Raw genomic sequence first — 8,495 nt, forward strand, 5'->3', positions numbered from 1 at the left:
ATACATGTCAAGTTCATGGAAATGATGGGTTTCCTCCTATCTAGCATTAATTTAACATCGTGGAACAATGTCCATCAATGATCAATTTTTATATTTGATCTCAAGTTACACAATATCCGCTTCCATAGCTTTGGTCACTTTCTCATCCACTGCATCAATCATTGATACTACTTGCAACTACAACAGTTATTTCTTAGTATTGAACACACCGATGGAGACCTCATCATTGTGTACCAAGAACCTTATTTCTTCAAATTTCATTTAAGATAGGGATTTTTTGATGGAAAAGAATGACCTACAAGAAATATTGGTATTTCATGATCAATTTCAAAATTGAGGATGAAAAAATTAGATGAAAGGATAAATCGATCAACCTTTACCAGCACATCATATAACACACCCGCATGCTTCTTGATCCGACCCCTATCCTTTAAAAGCCTCATCATGGTGGGTGTAAGAGCACCCAATCCAAACTTTTTAAACATGGCATACTACATAAATTTAATGCTTTCTCTAATATCATATAATGCTTTGTCAAATTTATACACCCAATAGTGCACGGAATGGTGAACAAACTCGGTTCTTTTTTCTTCTCCGTTATTGTGTTTGACATTATAGATCTGTAATTATAAGTAACCTCTATAGTTTAATAATCCAAAATTTGCTTCTTTGATATCAATTTATCCATTAATTTAACATACCCCGGTATCTCTTGTAGATCTTCTAACAAAGGTATGTTTATCGATAGGTTGGAAGACTTTTTAGAAGATTTCTTGAATATTGTATTGTCGCCTTTGTTACTAAGCCTTTGTAGGAATGGAGGAACAATGTTGATTGGTGGTAATAGAGAAATTTTAGGTTCATTAACCTTTTGTACATCACCATTGATCACTTTAGGAGTTTCCTCATTATGACTCTTCTCTATAACTATAGTCGGAATCTCAACAACCGCTTCATTGGACTCTGGAGCATCATTAATTAGCTTTCCTATATTTCTTATTTATGCACTTTCTTGCTTATAATTTAAATTTTCATTGGGATTCTCATCAATATCAACCATATCTTTACCGGTGTTCAACCACTTCTACTGAAGATAGCTATAACATGAGCATTAAATGGGATTTACCACCGTATCACTAGGCAAACCTCCTTTATGACTAACATTGAGCTAACTTGAGATTTGGACTACTTCCATTTCTAATTGCTTGTTGGAGTTCAAATGAGATGTTACGGTTTGTCTTAGTTGTTTAAAACCACTATTGATCTCCCTAACTATTGTGTCGGTCCTTTCTACATGAATTAGAATTCGAGCTAAGACATATTCACTCTTGTATTTTTTTGAAAAATAGAGACAGACTCCTCCTTGGGTCTTTCATGAGGGGGTATGCACCAGCCAAAGTCTCTCTCTTTGTCACTTTAATCTTGATCTTTATCAGGGTCCTTATATCTCAAATCTCTACCTTGGTCTCTATCCCTCCAACATTGATTCCCGTTTTCCTTTGATAGGTATGATGGAAACCCCCTAATTGGTTTGACAAAAACGAAATCTTCTCATCAAGCTTCTCCTCTTCTTCATCATCATAAGACCTATTACTCTTGGAATTAATGGAATTGACTACCTTAAAAAGAGTCCCCATTAAAAAATTGGTAAGAAGGTAATGTTTGGTCATCACCCTAGCGATATTCTCCTTTCTTTACTCCTCGTTCTTTTTCTCTTTGCTTAGCAAAGATGTTCTGTGGAACCCCACGGCTAAATCAGTGTCCCATATATTCCATAATATATTTTATATTATAACTTGATCTAACAAAGTAGCTGCAACACCTTAAGATAACTTGACAAGAGAAACCCCGGCCGCATTATCAACCACCATTTTATTCAACTGATCCAATTCCCTAAAGAAAATTTGGATAATGTTTTTCTCCAGCACCTCATGATTTGGGCATTGCATTAATTTAGCGTTGAACATTTGCCAAACTTCATATAATGGTTCACCACTAAGTTGGTAAAAATTTGTTATCTCATCCCTTAGTTACAACATCTATAAAAGGGGGAGTACATATCCTATAATGCATTCGTGAGGTCAACCATAAAGTGATAGATCCAGCGGGTAAGGACTGCAACCATAAAACCGCTTCTCCTATCAAAGAGAATCGGAAAAGACATAACTGGATTTAGTCTTGATAGATGTGGGCTATGTCAAATGGTGCGCACACATTAATAAAATGCTTCATGTGTAGATTTGCAATCTCATGCGCTTGTCCTCCAAAAAACCCTTTTATTTTAAGTAAATAAAGCATTACACTAGTGACTTGAGACTCTCCATTTCCTTTGGTGTATGGAATGTGAATAGCACTAGCTCTGCTCATATCTCTAAGATAGTCTATATCCTCAAACCCATCTAAAGATCTGTCATTAATTTCGTATTGGTTCACCGTATTGTGTATTCTATGATCGTCACTGATAAAACACAAAACAAGAAATAATGTTAACAAAAACACTATAAAAACCCAACGTCACAAAGAATAGCACAATAGTGAAAACATAACCCCAAGAGATAAGTTAAGACACTCATGAAATTAAAGGAAAGAAATATACCTAAATTTGCATTCAATTCATCCATGATAAGTAAGACAAGTAAGTATAATCCCAAACTTTAGTTTTAATGAAAAGCCAAATTCTCTCTTACATAACACACCAACAATTATTTTTCACTAACATTCTTGTTCTCCAACTCTCAAAACTATAAATTTGGATGCTAAAAACTTGAAGGGTTGAGCCTTTAATATTTGGGAACTGAGCAATGTGAAATTATAAGTTAGCTCCTGAAATGTGCCTAACCAGTCGCAATATCCTTCTACAATCATGGTTGTAACTCTATGGTATCATTATTCTCTCGCGGTCGTGGTGCATTGTTTCACGATCTCATTACTTCCATCTACTGAGATCTACCTCAATTGTGACCCTCAGAGGGCAACTACAACATATGAGCATCGTATCTTGGGGTTTGATTTTAGCCCTTTTGCATTTTTGATCCCTTTCCTTCCTCTCCACCATTGCCTTTACTTCTTTTTCTCTAGATTTCCCTATAAGATCACAAACACTGAAAATTAGCACATTTTACAAATAACTATTCTCATATATTCAATCAACTCACCATAATGTGCAAGAAATGAGATGCAAATGAGTTATAAATTTTCCACTCATCTGTCTACATGATTAAGTAGGCCTAAGCATGAATAATCCCTAAAAATCTGTATTATAAATATGATTTTTAACCATAGTATGCTATTTATGAACCATAACCTACTTGAGTGCCAAAGTGCTGTAACTAGTAAGCCATACCATAGATGATATTCATTTTTCATTACATTTTTTAATTCTAAATCATCTATAAAACAACAATTATAATAGTAATTGATCAACTAATATCCAAACAAATACTTCCAAAATTTAAACCTACCATTCTACTCTTCAATCTACACAAAAACTCTATAATTTGGAATTGTTAGATCAATTTCTACTCTGAAGGATATAATCTACCATTGCTAACTCAAATTCAAGGGATTTCAACCTATTAATTCACCTTACACTAGAAAATTTTACCTAGGTTAACTTTGTGCCACAACCATGTTCAATCTAATGTTATTCTAAGGATTTTAGAATCTAATGAGTGTTAGATTGTTGGAAGACCTTAGTTTAATGAAAAAATCCATGGAAAATTGAATAAATCTCCCTATAGGGTTTTGAAATGAAATTTTTGAGTTTATGAATTGAATTTTTGCCAAAATAGGCTAATGTATTGTCGTCTCCCCCCCATAGAAACATGAATTCCGCTATAGTAGCCTCAACTTTTTTTTGCATTGATAGTTTTTTAGAAAAATAGTATAACTGTTTACACTAAAAGAATATTAACAAACAATTAGTTAATTAGGAAAGGAGGCTCAGAGATCATTAATTTGATGGTTATTAGGCCACATGCCTTTTATATTCTATGAAGAGTGCTTGTTTCAAGTAGAACCTAATTTAAACTTAGCCCAAAACCAAATCGGTAAGGACATTTCCACCCTTACTCTGTGTTAGAGGTAATGTATCATCTTAATTCTTATCTAATGCACTCATATTCTAAAGAATTTATTCTAATACCTATAAAGAATGAAATTCATATGCATTTATTATAGAAATTTTTAGTAACAACGAAATGGGTTGCTAGATATTTTACCAATTTACTAACCGTTTGTCCCAAAATGGTCATTGAGTAAAGAGAAGCATGAGCTCAGAATAAAAAAACACTACATTCTGAGTTGCTTATATTCTACCTTAGTTACCTACTTTCTATTATTTATCAACTAAAACATATTTTATACCTAGCCTCTCTATTGAGGCTTTTTAAGAAGATACAGAGCAAAGTATTTATGCACAATTTAGGTTTATCCCTCACAGTGGTCTATGTATGAGACCTTGAGAGTTTATGATGAGATAACATCTAAAATTTGAGAAAATAAAATAATTACTATATTATGCCAGCATAACAACCCAATTCACACTATAGCAGTCTCGCTATAGCAAGATCTACCGATTATAGTGAAACTGACTATTATTGAGCCCTCTTATAAAAGGAAAATTCATGTTATCATCGGCCTACAGTAGTGGCATACCTCCCAATTTAGTGGAATAGGTGATGTAGTTACTAAAGGCAGTCACAATCTTTGCCAATTTTATAGCACACTATTTGATTTTAATATGTCAAACTAACCTCGTTATATCAAATACGATATCCAAAGTTGTACTAATAGAAATATTGTTCTGGAAGGTTCTATGTGCTACTATGCACCTCAACTATCCTGATATCACCTTAATTTCATCAAAAATAACACCTCGTGACATCAAATATCTCATAACTACACAATACTAGATTTCCATCTAATCCCATCCTAGCCTGATATTATATCAACTCTCATAGTAGGTAAAACTCTACCCATGAACTTATACCCTAATCCATGATATAAAAAACACATTACCACCAAACACTTAAACTTTTTTTCCTTGGGGAATCTACTTTATGACTCTTTTTCAAACCTTTAGGGTTAGCACACAAAAATAATTATCTGGTGTACAACTACTAATTAATAAACTTTATGGGTTTCCACAATGCATAAATTGTTCAACACCACTCAAATTAGTCTATTCAAAACTGAATAATCAATTTATAAACAAACACTCTTTATTAGTTGTCACCTAAAGACAAACTATACATATTTAGCATCACAACTTCTTCCTTTAGTCAAATTACCAAATCAACAAACCTAAATGACTCAAGGAGAAGTAACGACAAAGTACTATCATGACAAATTAAATGTATATGAAAATTAAAAAACATATCTGATAACTCTACTCCCTCAGTAGACCTTACATGTAAGAATTACCAATCATAATCAGGCAATGTATTTGAAAAGCCCTAGCAACTTAAGTATAATAATGACTCATTGGGTCATTTTTTTATTTTTGTGCTTATACTACATTTATAGCATTCCAACAACTACCCTAGCTAATTTATGACTTTATAGGATTGACAATTCTGTTATTAGGCAATTTGTTTTGTTTTTAGAGGTATTTCTCTATTTGGAGGTTTTATTGTTAAGAATAGGGTGTTGGGCCTAAACTTTAGATAAACATCCTTGGATACCAATTTTTATAGTTTTAATAGCTTTGGAATGTCAATTTTAGTGTAGGTGGACACTTGGTCTGGGTCTTGAGACTTCAACCCTCATATTGTGCTATTAGGAATATTTTTGTTAAATCTAAAATATTGGGTATGGGACCCACATTCTATCAAAAATACATAGGATAAGATTTTTTATGTTTCTATTGAATTTGAAATGGTAAACTTCATAGCATATTGTAGTTCTCTTATGTTCATAGATTTTCAAACTGATGTTGAGCACCTAATCAGAGTCCTTTAGGTCTTAATAAATATTTGTTCCAACTTAGCTAGAGTAGGTTCTTTACCAGCTAAGAGATTTGAGAATTGGAATCTCTTATTAAGCATCAATTCAAGAGGTTCTGTACCCCTTTATCAAAGGTCATCCAGCTAAGGTTGGGTCACTTTAGTGACCACCCAAATACTTTAGCGATAAGCGCGTTAGCAACCATTAAACGTTAAAGCAAATATCGCTGGTTGTGTGTATAAGTTTTATTTTATAAAAAGCTGCTCTATTTCATAATTGTTGTAAATAATTATTGGGAGTTTGAACTTAAGAATTTAGAGGGAATTATATCTTGGTACTGGAATTAGTTGGGGAGCATATTTGTTGGCATTATATCATTGATATTCCATAAGTTTCTAATTAGATTCCCAAGTAAATTCTCTAATTTAGCTCTTGATTCTTTATTAGTTGTGGATTTAATTTTGTACTATTTTTTGCTCATATTTTACAGAACATATCACGTAAATGATCCTTAAGCTAAAAAGAATAATGTGATGGTTTGAATTTGTGATTTCACAAGGAGGCCCCACATGAGATTTTAGTTTGATTTTTACCTGGGGAATTTATATACATTATGGGAATCAATATTTACATCATAACATGTAGAATATTTTTCGAATAACGTGGAAATAGCTGAAGGATTCTCAGAAAGGGAAAAATTTCGAGTAGATGACTATCCATTCTTTCGGTAGTGACTAGGTAGGTTAGGAATTATTTTTCTATTAGATAGTGCTTCTTTATAGTATTAGTGTCGTATTACGCATATTTAGGTAAGGGCTTCTGATTCAGTAGTTGTTTTAGCATTTATTAGTCTATTTAGTTTATTAGGGGCCCTTTTTGATAGAATATGATTAGCCTTATGACTATATTTAGAATAATTAGTGCCTTCTGATGGGATATAAATCACTTATACTATGTTTGGGTAGGTTCTTTCCCTAGGTAGGGTTTTTAAGACTAATAATGGGCCCTATCGACTCATCTTTTGAATAAAATGCCAACAATAGATCCTTATTAAGCTAAGTGAGCTATATTATTACCTTATACTTATTCTTAATTATATAATGACTTATCCTTTTTCATGGGATCTATTTGTCATTGTTCTCATGTTAGCCACGTTAGCCATGCCTAGCTTACACCAATTATGTGGCAAGATTCTTTTAACCACCCTCATCACTTTATCCTTTGTCATCTACTTATATAGATTTGGTACTTGGATATTTTTGGGGGCATATCCCGATATATTATTGACTCCAGTTTGGGAGGCTTTATGGATGACTGTGTACTTAGGAATATTGACTAGATTGTTAACATTAATGAAAAGTTAGATATTGTTTATGTTTTGACTATTAGCCTTATGTTTCAGCTATCTTATAATCTAGTCAGGATTCCCCAACCCTTATGGTAGTTATGATGGTGATTAGGTTGGGTTACCGGGGCAACCTCTGGTTTATGTGGTCTTGAGGTTGCCCTATAATATGGCCCAATTTTGGGGTGTGCCAAGATGGTATCAGAGTGAAGTTCATGGTTAGTTGGGAATCCACAAAGTCGTGTCAAGTAGAGCATAGGTTTTGGATGTATAGCATGCCACACTTATAAGAAAAGGGCTATGAGATATTTAGAAGTATTGCGCTTTCTTGTGTTTCAATCTTAGGTTATATAGAGACTAATGTCTTAGATTCCTCTAATTTATGCTTGCTCATCTTTCAAATCATGTATCTAAGAAGATCTAATGTTCGTGCAAACTTTTCTATCCCGACTGGAGGCATTATCGACAACGCTCATCCAACTTATCGGATTCAAAGCCTTTAAAGGGTCGTGACATCTGACTATCCTTATAGGGTTCCCCCAATTCCTATTAACCCTACTATTGGGGATGATCCTTTTTTACAGTTTCCTCAAAATGCTAGGATCCATCGCTCCTTTTCTCTGTTAGCTTAAGTTGGTAGAAGTATTGCGTAGATCTTAGTTTCCATTACATAGCTAGTTCTCCCTACCTAAACCCATTAGAAGGCGGTCTTCTTCATATTAATAATTCTCATAGAGTACAAGGTTTCCAACATTAGGTTAGTGGGCCCAATCTACACTTACCTATCCTTCTTGACAAATTTGCAGTTGTTCATACCGTAGTTATTGTATGGAAGAAAAGAATCGATGCTTTAAATATGGTTAATTGGGTCACATTCAATGGGAGTATCCTATAATGGTTGCTGCTTTTGAAAAAAAACGTTTGTTACCACCTCTCTAGCTTCTGCACCAAAGAGTGCCACTCCTAGCTCCGATATTCGTCTGGACTATCTCAATGCTATTACTACTCTTCGAGAGCTTGAGGCACCTTTGAATGCTGATGTGGGTATGTTGAAAACTCTTCTTTCCTAATACGTATTACTTGCATAATCCAGGGCCTATTTTTTCTTATGTAACCTCATATGTGGTTCTGCATCTTGGTTGTGGTCCCAAGAGTCTAATGGTTACTTTTTCTATTTCTACCCTAGTAAGAGACTCTGTGATTA

At 33.7% G+C, this 8,495-nt stretch overlaps 1 non-coding gene across 1 annotated transcript; it reads left to right on the top strand.

Annotated features, from left to right (window-relative positions):
* The first annotated feature begins 1,926 nt into the window (after window positions 1-1,926).
* On the top strand, window positions 1,927-2,032 carry LOC124887484. Its single transcript, XR_007045257.1, has one exon. It is a non-coding gene; the product is annotated as a small nucleolar RNA R71 (small nucleolar RNA).
* The last annotated feature ends 6,463 nt before the right edge of the window (window positions 2,033-8,495 follow it).

The sequence above is a fragment of the Capsicum annuum genome, chromosome 9, assembly GCF_002878395.1.
Source record: "Capsicum annuum cultivar UCD-10X-F1 chromosome 9, UCD10Xv1.1, whole genome shotgun sequence".
In the NCBI taxonomy this organism is placed as follows: domain Eukaryota; kingdom Viridiplantae; phylum Streptophyta; class Magnoliopsida; order Solanales; family Solanaceae; genus Capsicum; species Capsicum annuum.